Raw genomic sequence first — 15,302 nt, 5'->3', positions numbered from 1 at the left:
GTACAAATCTGTTAAATTTTGTATGATTATAATATTTTGAATGAAAGAATGACTCATTCTATAAGAAACTGCTCATGCATGGTTGTGTAGGTTGTTCTTGTCTTCTGCCTGGCTGACCTCCTAAATTATTATAAAAAAAAAAAAACTTACAATACTTCAATTGCTTGGCTAGAAATATTTATAAATATACAATAGAGGAAGACAATGATATATTTTATTTATTTTATGTATGCATAATACATGCATATGGGCCACATTCCATCTGTTCGGAACATCCATGTTGCCGTGTTGCTCAGTTATTACCATGCTAATCTCAGTCATTCCTTGCTCGGAGTTCTGTGTTGAAAGTGAAAATATATAAATGAAATTTGCAATCCCATAATCTGCAGTGCTGTCCGTTGTGTCTGTGCTTTCCTGGATGAAAGCGCTCCAAAGCGGGGGATTATAGAGGATGTGGAGTGCATTTTAAACCCAGCTGAATGGTGGAGATCTGTGTCAGAAGCAAAGGCTCTGATCTGCCGCTAAAAATAAGAAAATACACACAGACATGATTCTGCTGAGCATCTTTCACCGCTCCTTCATTGGACTTAAAGAGCAATGCAGTGCACTTGGATTAAAATAAGATTTATGTGGGATTACATTTATAATGGACATTTTGCATCATTACAATTAGTGATCATGAAACACCAAAATAAACAATAGTGCCTTCTTCCTTGTCCAGAGTATGGTGTTTTGGGTATATCTTCACAAATACAGTATGATGAGCACAATTCATGCGATAAATGGTGCAACTTTAAGATTTCACTGATTTATGACCACTGCAGCACAGAATTAAATTTAGCAGCTTATGAATCAATGGTCTCATTTGCATCACAAAGGCCGGTGTTTGTGCTGTCTTTTACATGCGAGAGTGGTGTGTTGATTTATAAACTTGTTTTGCACGACTCCCGCAGAGCCGGTCGATGGTTTGTCATTGGTGGGAACTGAGCGTTACCGATTGGAAAGTGATCGTGCACTCCAGTCCTCTCGGGGGTAAACACCGTCTGTCTCTGGCCCTTTGTTGTGGTGGGAGGTGTCTCTGGAGCCCTTTGGATATGGTGAAATTCCCATGGAGATGAAACGTGTCTCCCTTGTTCCCCAGTTCATTCTGTGTGTTGAGGCCCACCAGACTGGGTGCAGATTCCAAACCCAGGGTGGAGAAAGGGAGTTAAAGGCTTTAAACTGGAAGCCACTGAAATGCCTGGAGCAGAAAGTAAATAATAAAATATGGAGGTAAACTGTTAATAATTTTTTATCAAATTGTCCCTGGGAGAAAGTAGCCCTGTAGGAAGGCAGAACCATCCCCTGCATTAGACTGGAGCAGCAGAATTGTGAGCGTGTCACCGAGGCTGTTTGCTATTCAGCTCGTGAGCTGCACTTGTTCATTCGGAGCGGCTGCAGGGATAGAACGGATTTAAACACCTGCGCCCTCCACCATCCCGCAGAAAGCACAGACTAATAAAAAGAACAGATCTGGTGAATAATGATGACATTGGGGCTCATGCGATGACACTAATATTTGTACATTAGGTAACAGCTCTGTCAGCCACTAACACTGTCCCTTTATTTATGTACTGACTGCTGCTCTTTACCCCGTTCTAGCTGTAAACAGTGGACAGGTGCTCAGACACAGTGTGGGTGTGACCATGAATTCAGAGCCAAAATGGTGGTTCATCTAGCCTGAAGGTTAAAGCACTGGCTGGGAGGTGTTCCACACAGGAAACTGTGCAGAACATCATTTTCCTCTAATGTCAGCCACTATATGACAACACCAACGGCAGAGTAGGCGTACAGAGGAATGAGGAGAAATGAGGTTTTATTTATGAGGCGGAGACTGAGGGAAGGGGGGCAGAGGGAACGTGGTCTTCTCTGGCGTGTTCCTCGCCACAGAACACGGGACACGGAGCAGCTGTGATGTGCCTCGATGGGACCACTCCACAGCATGACAAAAGGGGGCCAAGCGTCCAACACCGTTGGCTCCATATGCTGAGATTCAGCATCGTTCCACTTGGATAAAGTAGTGAAATCAATCACTTTCCCCTGTACGCGACGCTTCACTGCACACAGACCCGGAGGGAAGAAGGCAGTTTGGGATAATCCGGGGTGACATCTCAGAAGGTGCCAGGGGAGGGGGTTCAACCCCCCAGAGAGCGACACTGTCGCTGTGCGTCATGTCACTGAGCTGGATGTTGGTATTTTGTGGGGAGGGCTGGCGTAACCTGTTGTGCCAGAATGCAGTGGTGTTGTTGTGGATGGAAACTGGGGGGCCAGAGACCGCCGAGCTGAGAACAGCTCAGACTCTGCAAGCAGAGAGTGAAGGGAGAGGATGGAACATGAGTTTTTCTGTCAGGAGCTCGTTGGTGAAGTTCCCCAGTGCAATGCATATCAACCTTTAGTAGCTTAACCAAAGAATGAAGCTTTTTTTTTCAGCTATTCTAGCACATTTGTATTCCTGCCGCACTGCCGATGCTGTCAAAGATAAGCATGTCATGTCTTGTCCAGGTCAGTTAGTTAACACCAGGTATTAAAAATTCATCGCCACTTTTCCTGATGAAACGGACGGCAGACCCAGTGAAAGCCGTGCATGCGGCAGGGGACTGAAACAAATCTATTGTGTCAGATGTCCCACCGTCTTCAGTGCATCTCTGTTCAGACAGCTTCCCCACGAGATGCACTCATTTGGCAACATCCCTAAAGTCAGGCTTTTGTTGTTCTGTGTTGCTGCAGCGGTTGCTGTAGAGACATCTCTGTTCCATTGTCACCGTATCTGCTGAGGGACTTCAGAAAAAAGGATCTTTGTCTCTGAATATGATTAAGGTTTTTGCTTTTTAGTGTGTTCCAGACAGAAGAGTTTTGCAGTTTAAGATGGCTGTAAATTCTAATTACGGTAGCGGCAGTGAAGACACATTAGTCGACCTTATTTGTCTTATGTCAATAGTGAGGCCACAGCTGCTGTGGTCTGGCCTGATTATAATGCTGCGGGCAGCGGTCATCCATCCATTCATTTAACCGTCATCTCACATTCCTTTAGCATTTATTTTAACTTCTTTTAGCTTTTACTGTTGCTCCACTAAACATTTCTTTAATTGTCAGTTATCACATCATTTCTGTGGACATGTAAATGTGTGCACAGGCATGGATATGTATGTATGTGTGTGTTTGTGTGTGTATGCATGCATGTATGTACAGGCAGAAAAGTGTAACTGGGAAAGTAATTGGTTGTATTTGTATGTTTAGCAGGAGTGTGTCTGTGCGTGGGCATGAGGGGTTGGGGTGTGGTTGGGTATGTCTGTGTGATTTTGTGTGTGAGTAGGGGCAGAGGAGGTAATCTGGAAATTACTCATGATTTCAGGCTGTTGCATAGTCCGGTTTTGCCCAGTATATACTCCAGCATTGTGTTGCACAGTTTCCAGTTTTAATCAGGCTCTGTTTAGCGTGATTAATTATACACTCTTAAGCTTCAAATCTACAGTGCTCAGAAATGACCCGCAGTCACTTTATTTTGTCAAGCGAAATCTGCAATGTGATGATTAAATATTATTTAGCTGGATGCACAAACAATTGTTCTCTACTGGGGAATGTGTGGCACTATAGAAATGTTCAGGTATTAGGACGAAGACCTCAGATCATCACAATTAACCTGTGTTGTGATCTTTATTTCCTTGGGTCACGTACAAATTAAATGGAATTTCTGTTGTTTGAACCCAACCATGGTGACCAGCAGTAGGAGTCATTTTCCTTCACTTCCTCTTTCAGATTACACCTGGCTGTGAGTACTGCATGCTCTTGTTACTTTTGTTCATTTAGATTTCCAATGACATTTTGGCCTGTAATTGAAGGAGAAATCGTGCTGAATTCAGTGGTGTTCACTCTCACCCCCTCCAGCACAGTGAGGATTGGGCTTGTTTGCCTTAAAGCAAACCTGAAACACTTCTGCAATGGCCTGCTTTGATCTTTCAGCTAATTAATTCTGCTGAAAACCTGTGGCTTTGTCATGTACTGCCAAGTAAACAAAGTCACTGTTGGCATCTTCACTTAACTGCAGGATCCTCCACACGAAAATCAGTCAATTACAAACTTTTAACGCTTTTCTCTTTGTACTGCGGAAAAGAGCAGAAAAGATTAATGAGCATCGGCTCAATTATAGAGTCTGTTTTCAGGAAAAATATAAACAAATAAAAGATTAATGTCTTTTGCAGTTTTTATCTCTCCGGTCTAACCAATCTGAACGTACTGCTGCCTCTCTGGGTCACTGTTGCCATAGCAAAGTCTCTGATTGTCCCGCTCTTATTGGATGTGATCTCAAACCTCTGCAGCAGCTTGCTGTCGGCATCATTTAGCACTACATTCAGATGAGAAATGTTCATTTAGCCCTTATTTTCAAAAGCAACTCCTCCTGACCAAGCCAGAAAGAAGAATGGCTGATTATATTGTATGTATCATGTTTTGTAATAAATTATATATTATACACACTGTGAGTCCCATTTACATCAAGGGCCATGCTGCTTGTGCATTTACACTGTACTTGCTTAGCTAAAAAAAAAAATGTAGCTAAAAGCATTTACATAATACTTACAGTTGACCCATATTTGTGGCTGGTGTTATTACATGTTAGTAATAACCACAATGTGTATGTATACAGTAATTACTACGTGGATGCAAAATAGTACTCACGTGCATTCATGTAGATGTACAGGCATTAGGGCCACTTAATGTAAAGTAGGATAGCGGCATAGAACTGGGATGCACTGAGGAGCCTCATTTGGATCACAGGGATCTTAAACAGATTCTTCCATTTGCCTGTGAGACTAATGGCTCACACACATTTGCACTTAAAAAAAACCTACACTGGTTCTGTCCATTTTCAAAGTAATTTAAATATGTTTGAATTTATACCCATTAAAAATGTGATTTGCAATTCAGTTGAACACTGTCATGGAAGCATCTCCACAACCACAGCAGCTACAAAGAACGGAGCCCCATATGGAAGATTTGCACACGAACAACATAATACTCTGAAAATCAAAAGCCCTCTCCAGTGGCTTCAAAACACCCACCAGCAGAGCAAGCAGGTTTTGCATGCTTCCGATGGATTGAGTATGCGGCTGAGAACCGCATTCATTATCCTCAGATAGAGCTAGAAAACCAAACATGGTTGTTATTTTTCATGTTTACAGGTCTTCTACATGAGAGGAGGATTCTGGGAATCCTTGTGCTCTTCTATCTCTCAATACATTTCATATTGTTAGGGAGACCTATTTCACCTTAAATGGGTAATAGCCCACAGGTGTCTGGGAATGAACACATAATGAGTGCAAATACGCAACAGCTACAACTACTCAGCATGTGAGGGTGCCTCGAAGCCCTGCCTCTCCAGAACACTGCAGAAGAGCAGTGTGTGTTCACAACTCAGCATAACAATCAGAGCAAGACGGGCCTGAGGTCAATGCCATAGGCTGGGTCACATGGTAGTCCGCAGCTGTTGGAGTATGAAGTCGATGCTGAGGTGTGAATTCTCATCTTACACTGTTGGTTTCGTGTGCGGTTGGTGTGAGCTCTGTGAACGTGTGATGTGGTTTCTTAATGCATCACTGTTTCGTGTGAGCAAGCACAAAGGCCCAACAGCAGCTCGCTAATCCTTCCTGAAACAAATCTGTCATTTGTTTTGATACCAATTTCTGCCTTATATGCATTATCTGATGTTGGACACAAGATCAAATGCACACGCATATGTAACATAAAGACTAGAGGATTTGCACAGCACTGTCTTAAACCCAGTGTCTGTGGTTCAGGCTGGGTGACTCTCGCAGGGAGTCAGAGCTGTTGTTCACGCTCATGCAAATAAGGGGAAACACCACCTGCTCTCCACGCACAGCCTAGAATCTGAATGAGTCTACCTTTTGGACAGGTGTAATTTCCAACCTGAACCGTGGCTCGATGTTCACATAAGCGACAGAACTGAAAAAATGGGAGAGTAATTAGCAGTCCATTCAAATGTGCAGATGTGCGAACCACAAGACGAGCCCACACAATCCCATCAATCCTGTGTCCACAGTCCCCATTTTGGTCTAAGACCCAAGGTCTATGGTGCACACGTAAATAGCACAGCATCACTCCAGCACCGCCCCATGGGGCCTTTACTTCACTCCGTGTGCAGAATTACTGCTCCCAGTCCGGCCGTAAACAAGTGCCTCTGAACTCTCAGACAGACTGGAGCATCCTTCACGCCCTGCGCCGCCTCTAAAAATAACGGCAACAACAACACAAATGATGTATGCAGACTGTTGGTTCTGCAGAAACAGGTGAGACACAGGTGAGAACATTCTTAAACGTGACTTGTTGGTGCGATGAAGGCAAATAGAGAGACTGAGACTTAAATACAGAAATCCTGGGAAAGTCGAAAGAACATGAAGCTTCTGTGATCTGGGACTGGAGTATTGATGTCAGAAACCATGTTTCTGAAAATCAGTTCTGGGTATAAGCTGCTGTTTTTACCCCGGGGGCTTTATTCTTTTGTGTCTGGATTGTCCAAATTGCATTGCATTTTTGCCAGCATTTAAAGTATCTGGATGTGTAGGCTGTTATGCTCTTTAACTGAGTCTTTAATAGTGGAAAGATGATTGATTCTGTGAATTGATTCATTCCATTTCAACACTTGTTAATGTAATCTGTGTACACGTAAATGACATAAATTGCTGACATGTAATTGCTTTCTCTTGTTTGAAAAGCTCTTGAAAAATTTGATGAACTGTTGAATGTGGAACTAAAGCATTTGTGACATTATTTTTAAATGACTCGCAAAATAAAGAAAAAATACATACATACATACATACACACACACACACACACACACACACACAAATATATAAATATTTTGCAAAGAGCATCATAAGCAATGTAGTTATAGCCCTTTCACTTTTATATAGTGTCATTGGCCTTTGGTTTTTGGTATCTAATTTCAGGTGCAATGGACAAAAATGTGCTGCGATAAACATGTTGAAATTTCAGGAAATGATTTTCCATTTCCTAACTTAATATGTAGTTGTATCTTATTGGCTCAGTTGCTTGAAAGCACATAGAGGAGAGCTATTTCAGACTCCTGGAAAAGGTTAGTTGTGTTTATTAAGGATCTTCAGGAAGCCTTCATTGTGTTCACAGTTGCCCAGGGTTGTAGATTAACAATATGAGTTTGTGGCAGCTGGCTGGCGTGCAGACATCTGTGGCCCCCGTATGCAGGCCCCTAAACCTGTTGCTCTGCCACCCTTGGTGAAAAGGAATTAGGGATGAGATTAGTGTTGGTCATCAAAAGGGACATCAGGCCAGTGAGCGTCTAAGAATCCAGGTGGTAAACTACACAGTGATGACTTATAAAGAAAACATTCTTCTACTTATAATTATAAACTTATTACACATCTGTGTGCTAGGCATTGGGATGCACTCCACTTTCTATTAAGACAAAGTAAGCCCTACCAACAGACCATTTCTCATAGTTCAGAAGTAGACCAAACTTTTGTTTAAAAATTCAGAAGTTGGCCAGTTTGGAAAAAGTGCAGTCATTGTAAAGGTGTTTGTGTAAGTGGATGCAGGGCAGTGTTTCGTTCACTCTAGCATGGTGTCCAGATTGAGTGTTTTGTGAACGGGTGGAGGTAGATCAATGCAGAAAGAAAAGGGGTATGAGCCTTATAGGGGGAGACTGAAAGATTTGGCTTCACCTTGATGTGACCTTGAAAATGGCAGGGCCCCCCTAAAGTGTTTTGAGCTGAAGGGGGAGGTAGTTTAGAGCCTGTGTGTCATCTAAGACCTATTAAATAGAATGTTTGAGTGTCTGTCTGAGTGTTCAGAAAGCTGTCTAGATGAAAGGAGAGACTGGGAAGCGTGGGTGGAGGGCTGAGCAGTTACACCCTCTCTGGTGGTGGTGCGAGTGTCCTCCCCTAATCCCCGCGCTACCCTCCCCTCACAGTGCAGAAGCACAGGCTGCCCTTCTGAGCCTCTGCCAGTCTGGAAAGCCCAGAGGAGACTCTCCTCAGTGTTTCTGAGGCACGTCCACGCAGATGCGTGCTGCAGTGTGGCTGTTTCTCTCAGCCCCTTTCAAGGCTCTGTTTACTTTTATTTATTTATCTTATTTATTTTTTGATGAATTAATTCTATCATCTAGAGCCAATGTGCAGAAATGCAAAAGGCTCTACACAGCATTCTGGACGTAGAAATGTGTTTGGTCCTCAAACCTGACTGAAATTCGGTTTTCAGGACCAAACAGTTTTTTGGATGGAAGCTCACTTGAAGTCTACCCTGCCAGGTGGAAGAAATGCCACTTGCTGCAGATTGAGGCCCAGAGTCTTCCTGCCCTAACACTCTCACACTAACCAAAATCAAGTGACACTGGCAGTGTTAGAACAGATACTGTAGCAAGAACACAGAGACCTAGCACAGTCAGGCTGTCATTTATGTAAGGAGTAACTAAAGACATGCTTCATATTAAACTTGATATTAAATAGAGCAGAGGTCTGGGAAAGGCCTAATCCCTGCAGACATACACAGGCCTCAGAGCACTGGAGTGTTCTAATGGAAAATCAGGGCCAGTCAGGGGTAATAGCTTTGAATATGAGTCATGTTTTTGATAATAGTGCTGGAGCAGTGTTAACTTTGATAAGCACTGGTTTTATTGTTAAGCATTCACAGTGCGTGTGACAGGAGACCACGCCCTTGTTTCCATCCTGCATCAGCTGTTGCCTATTTTATTGGTCCTTCCACTCTCATGGTGGGTCAAGTGTCCAATCAGAACTCAGAACAAAACCATAATGGCCGTAGTGACAGCATGCATATTCTTTTATTGCCTTTTCCCCCTTTATACAACCCAGTTTTGGAATTGCCAATTGTTAGGCTCGTCTTATAGCAGCACCCACTGCATTTGCTGAGGCAGGCTGAGATGAGATGAATGCACTTGCACAGAGCCAATGGATATTTTTTGCTGCTTAAGTCACACGGCACAGTACAGTGGGTCGGGCACACATTGGAGGACAGGCACTGCTCCACTAACATCATCCGAGCAAGTAACGTCATCCAGGGCACCTCACGCGTCTCAGTGTGCCCAAGAGCAGTGAGGTGTGGCAAGCCTGGCTAGAAGGTGCCAATTGGCAGCACGATGAGAGGACCCTAGGTAATGACAGCGCCAGCCTCAAAATGTGTTTTGTGCGCTAAAGCTAGGGCTGCTCTCAAAACAAACTCCTTAAGCATGTGACCATTTGGGAGCCCACTCAGCTCTCGATCATTCTAGTGCATTAATTGGGCAGGGAGTAAACTCACCGTGGTTTGTCAAGCGTTAAGTCAGTCACTGTTTTAAAGGTATCTTGGGATCCCAGCCCTGAGGAGGAGACAGGCCTGCCTGCTGGAGGGAGGGGGAGGGGGTCATGGAGTCCATTCAGGGCATCGCTCACTCACTTCCTGACCACCTCTCTACCTGTCCTGATCACAAGGCATCGACTGCAAGCTCCACGTGTGTCCTTGCTCTCGCAGCGTGAGGGTAAAGAGACAGTAGCGAGGACCAGTTCAATGGCATTGACAGCAATGTTCTGCCGGTGAGATTTATGGATTGATTCATAGGGAGAGAAAAATGACCTTCGGACACCCACTCCTGGAGAACAATCTTAGCCTATTTAGTGAAATGTCACTGCGATAATGGAATGGAAAAAGTTGAAAAGACAAAGCAGTATGGGCACAGGGCAGGAGTATATTATTAGGGCTTAAAATTAAAAGAAGTGTAAACTTTTCTGGAGGCTACTCTGTCTTCCAGCCAAATGTGTTTGCTGAGTCAGAGAGCACAAGGATTGTGGGTATGTAATTAAAGAACGCTGTCGCTACCTCTGAGTGCTGACCCTGACCAGGACAGTAAAAAAACGGAGGGGTCAGTTTCCACAGCAACGTCCGCAAGCAGTGATTTTGCAATTAGCGACGCTCTTTTCTTAGGGGTTTCATTTAAAGACTAAGGTTTGTCATGCGTCATCTGAAGAAAATGTTTTGTTTGGGAAAGTCAAAAGTTTCTGTTCAGTCACAATGCAGTGTTTCATATGAAATTTGTATACCGAAGTACTCCACTTTCCTACTTCTAAATCTCTGAGTCCCAAAGCAGCACATCGCTAGAGAGAAACGGAAAGCCAAAGGGAGCTGTGCTGCAGATTAGACTTTTCCCCTGGGAGGGTCAAGCTACACTACTGCGGGCTGCCTATGGGAGGGGGGCATGAGGGATATGCACAGTCTCTCCATGGAGCAACAACCATCTGCCAGTCCCCGAAGTGCAGGCACGTATTACAATAGCTCAAGCAATATTTCAGGAGTGTGCATGGACGTAAATGTCTATGACTGCCTGATCCTACTGGCTAATCATACAGCACAAGCGCAGGTCACTTTGGAGTAGACACTGGCGAGCTGGCTGAGAGGAGGGTCTGCTGTTTTTGCCTCACCTGACAGAAACCTTGGCTTGCTTTGATTGGCAGCCTGATGTAGCTCGGGAGTCCAGCTCCTCCCCCGTCTCCTGGCCTGTCCACGGAGCCGATGTCAGGCTCTGAACAGGAGGGGGCGTTTGTGCCTCTTTGATTCGCAGCCTTCGCGCTCCCTCCCCTCATTGTGGAGTCTGACCTCATTACACTGATACCGTGCAGACAGAGCCAGAGAGGATCCGCACAACCTACCTGTATTTACAGCTCCCCTGGCAATCTCTCATCTCCGTACCTGGCGGAAGGGGGAGAGAGGGCTCCTCCGCGAGAGGAGCCGGCATCCTAGCCATGCCGCCGCTGTCTTTTTGCAGATGATCCCGGCGTGTGAGGGGATGTAGGAGGCAGGCTGAGCTATCGCCTCTCTCCGAGGAGTCGCTCTTAATAGGCCGTTTCTGACAGGCGTGATGGAGATGGAGCTGCTCTCATGAGAAACGGAGCCTTTTGTAATGGCAGGAAGAGAGCCAGGGGAGGAAGGAGGGGGCGGATTTCTGCGGAAATGATGCACATTCAGGTGGTAGCGACGATACTGAAATGCACTCACAGACGTACACGTATGCGCGTACGTGAAAGTATGCACACACGTAACAGAGCCCAATCCTGGAGAGAGAGGGAGGAATGGACAAATCCGTACAAACAGAGGAAAACAGAGACGGAGAAATGGACAGATTAATATAAATAGAGGAACAGAGAGAGACATGATTATGAGAGGCTGAAAGAGACAGACTGTGAGAAAGATATAAGGAAAAGGAGTGAGAGAGAAGAGACAGAGAAAAAAATAGGGGCCAGGGGGCAGACACTCAGAGAGTACCAAGCAGGCTGTGCTCACTCTATGCTCTTACAAAAGGCTGAGAGAGAGCAGAGGATGCAGAGAGTTGAAGGACACTTCCCAAAATCCCGGGGGCAGAGGAACTGCACTGAGGTGTGCAGTACTGGCATCTACCTGTCACAGCTGAAGCCAGTGAGAGACGTAAACGTGTTTTTAACATTATTAAACAAAGCAAACAGAATACAAAGAAACTCTTCATGCTCTTCATGTTCAAATCAAGTGTTCACTACAACAGTGTAGCAGGACCCCACAGCAATGTCAGGGCAAGGTGCTAGGACTGTAGCACACTCACAGCTGAGCTTTAGATGGAAGGTGGGTGAGCAGTTTTGTTCAGGCATAGGAAAAATGGAAATATTTTTTGGTCGCCTTAAGGATAAAACGGCACACACGGGAGAGTTGATTAAGTGTTTGTGTTTAACGAGTGTAAACAAACCCCTGCTAGAAGCCTTCCAGGTGATGGGCTTTTCTGGCCATTATAAGCGCCGCTGGAATATTATTATTGATTTTGTCTTGTGTTACGGTCTATCGAATGCGTTGAATTGTTTTCTATAGCTTACAACAGGCTTGGGAGCCATTGTTGGGCTATAAAGACATCATTGAGAGGCAGGTCTTCTTTTCGTGCGGGCAATAAATGTTTCTGACACTCCAAGACAATTTCTGATCCAAATTACTTGTCCTGATGAGTGTAGGTAAACTTAAAGTAAGGCTGTGGCAGGATGGAGAATGGTTCTGTGTGGACATTAATTAATTTTGGCAGGCATTGACCTCAAATTCCACAGACAGGCATAGTCCAAAGGAGAAATTGGTTTATTATGATGCATAACAACTGAAAACGCTACAAAAATATTTTGTAGGTGTTGCTGGTTTATTTGTATGCGTGTTGATGTAAGTCCCTGCCCCATGTCTCTGATCTCTTACAGCTGACCTCACCGGCAGTCTGTCCCCCCCCCCCCCCCGCACCTTCTTTCACTGTTTCCAAAGGAGGGGCTTATCTCAGTGTTTCATTTCAGGAAATGCTGAGCCGACTCCTGCCTGCATAAACACACACAGACCACGAATAGAAAGTGCTGGCAGAAGCAGGATTATTTATAGAATGGAATAGCTTGAAAATTCACAATTTCTGCCCCCCGTTCTTCTCTTTTTGCCAGTGTTTTCTTAGACCAGTTCTTAGGCCCTCAGACATCACCCTACTCCAGCCCAAGGAGGAATCTGAAGCTTCTGGATACCAGGCTATGCAACAGCTTTACCTACTGTCACTCTGGATGGTTCACATACAAAGGAATTATCACATAGTAGAAGCATACATGATAGCTTCTTTCCCATAGCTGAATTAGTGGACATTTTTGGTGCTTGTAGTTCCCATGTCTATTTCTACATGTTAGACTTTTGTAATTCCTCATCTGAAAAAGTCCCCTGGTTACATAAACACAAACAACAGTGCAAAAAGGCACCTGCATGCTGTTTCTCCCTGATAATCTTTCATCCCACAGTTATTGCTTTTTGGGAGGCTTATGTTAATGAAATGGGTTTCAATCCCCTCTCCCTCCTCTTATTTTTTTTAGAGAGAGAGAGAGAGAGAGAGAGAGAGAGAGAGAGAGAGAGAGAGAGAGAGAGAGAGAGAGAAAAAACAGAGAGTTCTTCTGTTTTATCATCCAGTCAAATACACAGGATTAACTGATTTCTCAGACCTTAACCCTGTGAGTCATAGTTGCAGACATTCAATAACACACTGAGACCTCCACTAATGCTCAAATGAGTAAAAACCTACATGTCCCATCTCCTGTGATCCATCTCCTGCTGTTTCTCTGCAGCTATTGAGTGGGGCCATTTTATGTAGTATCACAACTAGCACCTTGAGCCAAAAATATGGACATGCACATTCTCTGCTCGTCTTAGAGCGATTTTATGAAGTGAATCATCTACCGTAATTTAGCTGGCATAACAGTGCAGTGTTTGTTTCTCATGTGGATCAATGCGTGAGTCCCAGGTTCTTTAGAGTGCCTAATGCCACTGTTCTACACACCAGATTAGTCTGTTTAAACAGTGTATTAATAATTTCATCAGATTCAAAAGCAATACAGAAAAAGAAGTGTATATATGCTTATCAAGAAACAGAACATTTTTATCCATCCATTTATCCTATTGGAAACAAAGATCGTAATATAAATGCCATCTCATCATTGCGTACACTTGTGAAAGGCCTTTAGTCAAAGCAACATGAAAGAAAAAAAACAGAAAATGAACAAAAACATGAAATGACATACTAATAACAACCATTCATGTCATGAAATGTATAATTATTAGCATTCATCTTGAAACTGTAGTACATATTCAGTGGCAATGACAGAGATCATTTAAAGTCCACTTTAAAAAGGTCTAGAAGAATGCAAATCACAATAATTAAACAGGTCTGTTCACAGTTTAATGTTTATATTAAGTAAATTCAGGCACAGATTTCTGAAAAGTGACAAGTGAAGAGTTTTACATGCTATTAAAGAGCAGACAAAATGGGTGAAGGAAACCTCCGGGGAATCTAGACTCTTTCGGTGGTATTTCTGTTCACTCCCTTTTTTACTGCCTGCAGGGAAACATGGGCATAAGTAATTTGTTTCTTCCTTTACAAGTTTTTTTCACCCCATCCTCTGTGCCCAAAACATCACAGCTCTTCCAGCGCTCCTTTAATTTGATTTTGTGATGCTGGGCCAAGTTCTTTTTAAGGACATTATAAAGACCGATTGATTGGTTGGTTATTTGATTACGTGATTGATTGATCAATGATATTACTGATTTAATGATCGATTTCCCCAACCACTCACTTGCACATTTACTTGGAGATAAAATGAGAGTTGACTTCAAAGGCTAATGGATATTGATAGGAAAAAAATCTATTGAATAAATAACTGAGGTATGCTGGGATTTCTTTTGAAGGAGAAAGATGGAGAGATGCTGAAAAATTGAATTCACCTCTAGGCAAGTTTGTCTGTTGTAGAACAGGTGGTCCATATGAATGAAACAGCGCCAGCTGCATTATACATACTCTAATGTATACTTTATGCTGTAACATTCATGCAGCACCACTGTGCGGCTTCAGTAAAAAGGGATGAAGCGGTTATTTTTATTAAATGACTATTCCCCCAGTATATTGCATTGACATGCATAATACCCAAAGGTCGCATGTTTTTTTCTCTTTGAAAAGAGAGAAATAGATACGTGATATATAAATGCCTAATGTCGATCATGATACCATCAGCATATATCCCATCAAATCCACTCGATATTTACATGGAAACTTAAAACCCTTTTTTTGATGTTGCTCTGGTTCAGAGGCAATTCCTGGAGATCTGTAGGTTTCCTCAATAGAACTAGGAGATCATCTGAAATACAGCGCCTTTCAGTTTCCAGAAGAGCAAGAAAACAAACCAAAAATGGCATATGTGATATCCATCTAAATAAATTAAATGTATATTTGCTAACTGTGAAGGTCACAAAAGAGCTTCCCCTCCTGGAAGGAATCAAACTGTTCTATTTCTCTTCTAATTCTGTCCTGCCATGGCTGAAATACACATGACAGACCTCTGTGGTTGAGCCTCTGTGCAAGGCCTCTTGGATTCTCTCTCAGGGGCATATTTTGACATCACAGCTGCATAATCAGCAGTGATTGGTCATTTTCTTGTCACTCTATGGTGCCAGTGAATCACAGTCAGTCACTGGACTGACTGAGATGAAAAACAATTACTGGATGACATGTTTTGCTTGAACTTATAATTGTGGTTATTAGGTGGCTGTGATCGTATATTCACTTTGAGGATCAATGCATTTTGGGTATTTTAAATGGCAGTGAACAGTCTGCTTAATGAAAATAACTGGATTCCTCCATCTTTTTTGCAGAAGCGCATGCTATTTCAGTCGGTGTGCCAATCTGGTAGAAAGCCCCAGAAATTCTCCTA

This window comes from Megalops cyprinoides, chromosome 15 (genome assembly GCF_013368585.1).
Source record: "Megalops cyprinoides isolate fMegCyp1 chromosome 15, fMegCyp1.pri, whole genome shotgun sequence".
Taxonomy (NCBI): domain Eukaryota; kingdom Metazoa; phylum Chordata; class Actinopteri; order Elopiformes; family Megalopidae; genus Megalops; species Megalops cyprinoides.
Note: the sequence above shows the minus strand (reverse complement) of the source record.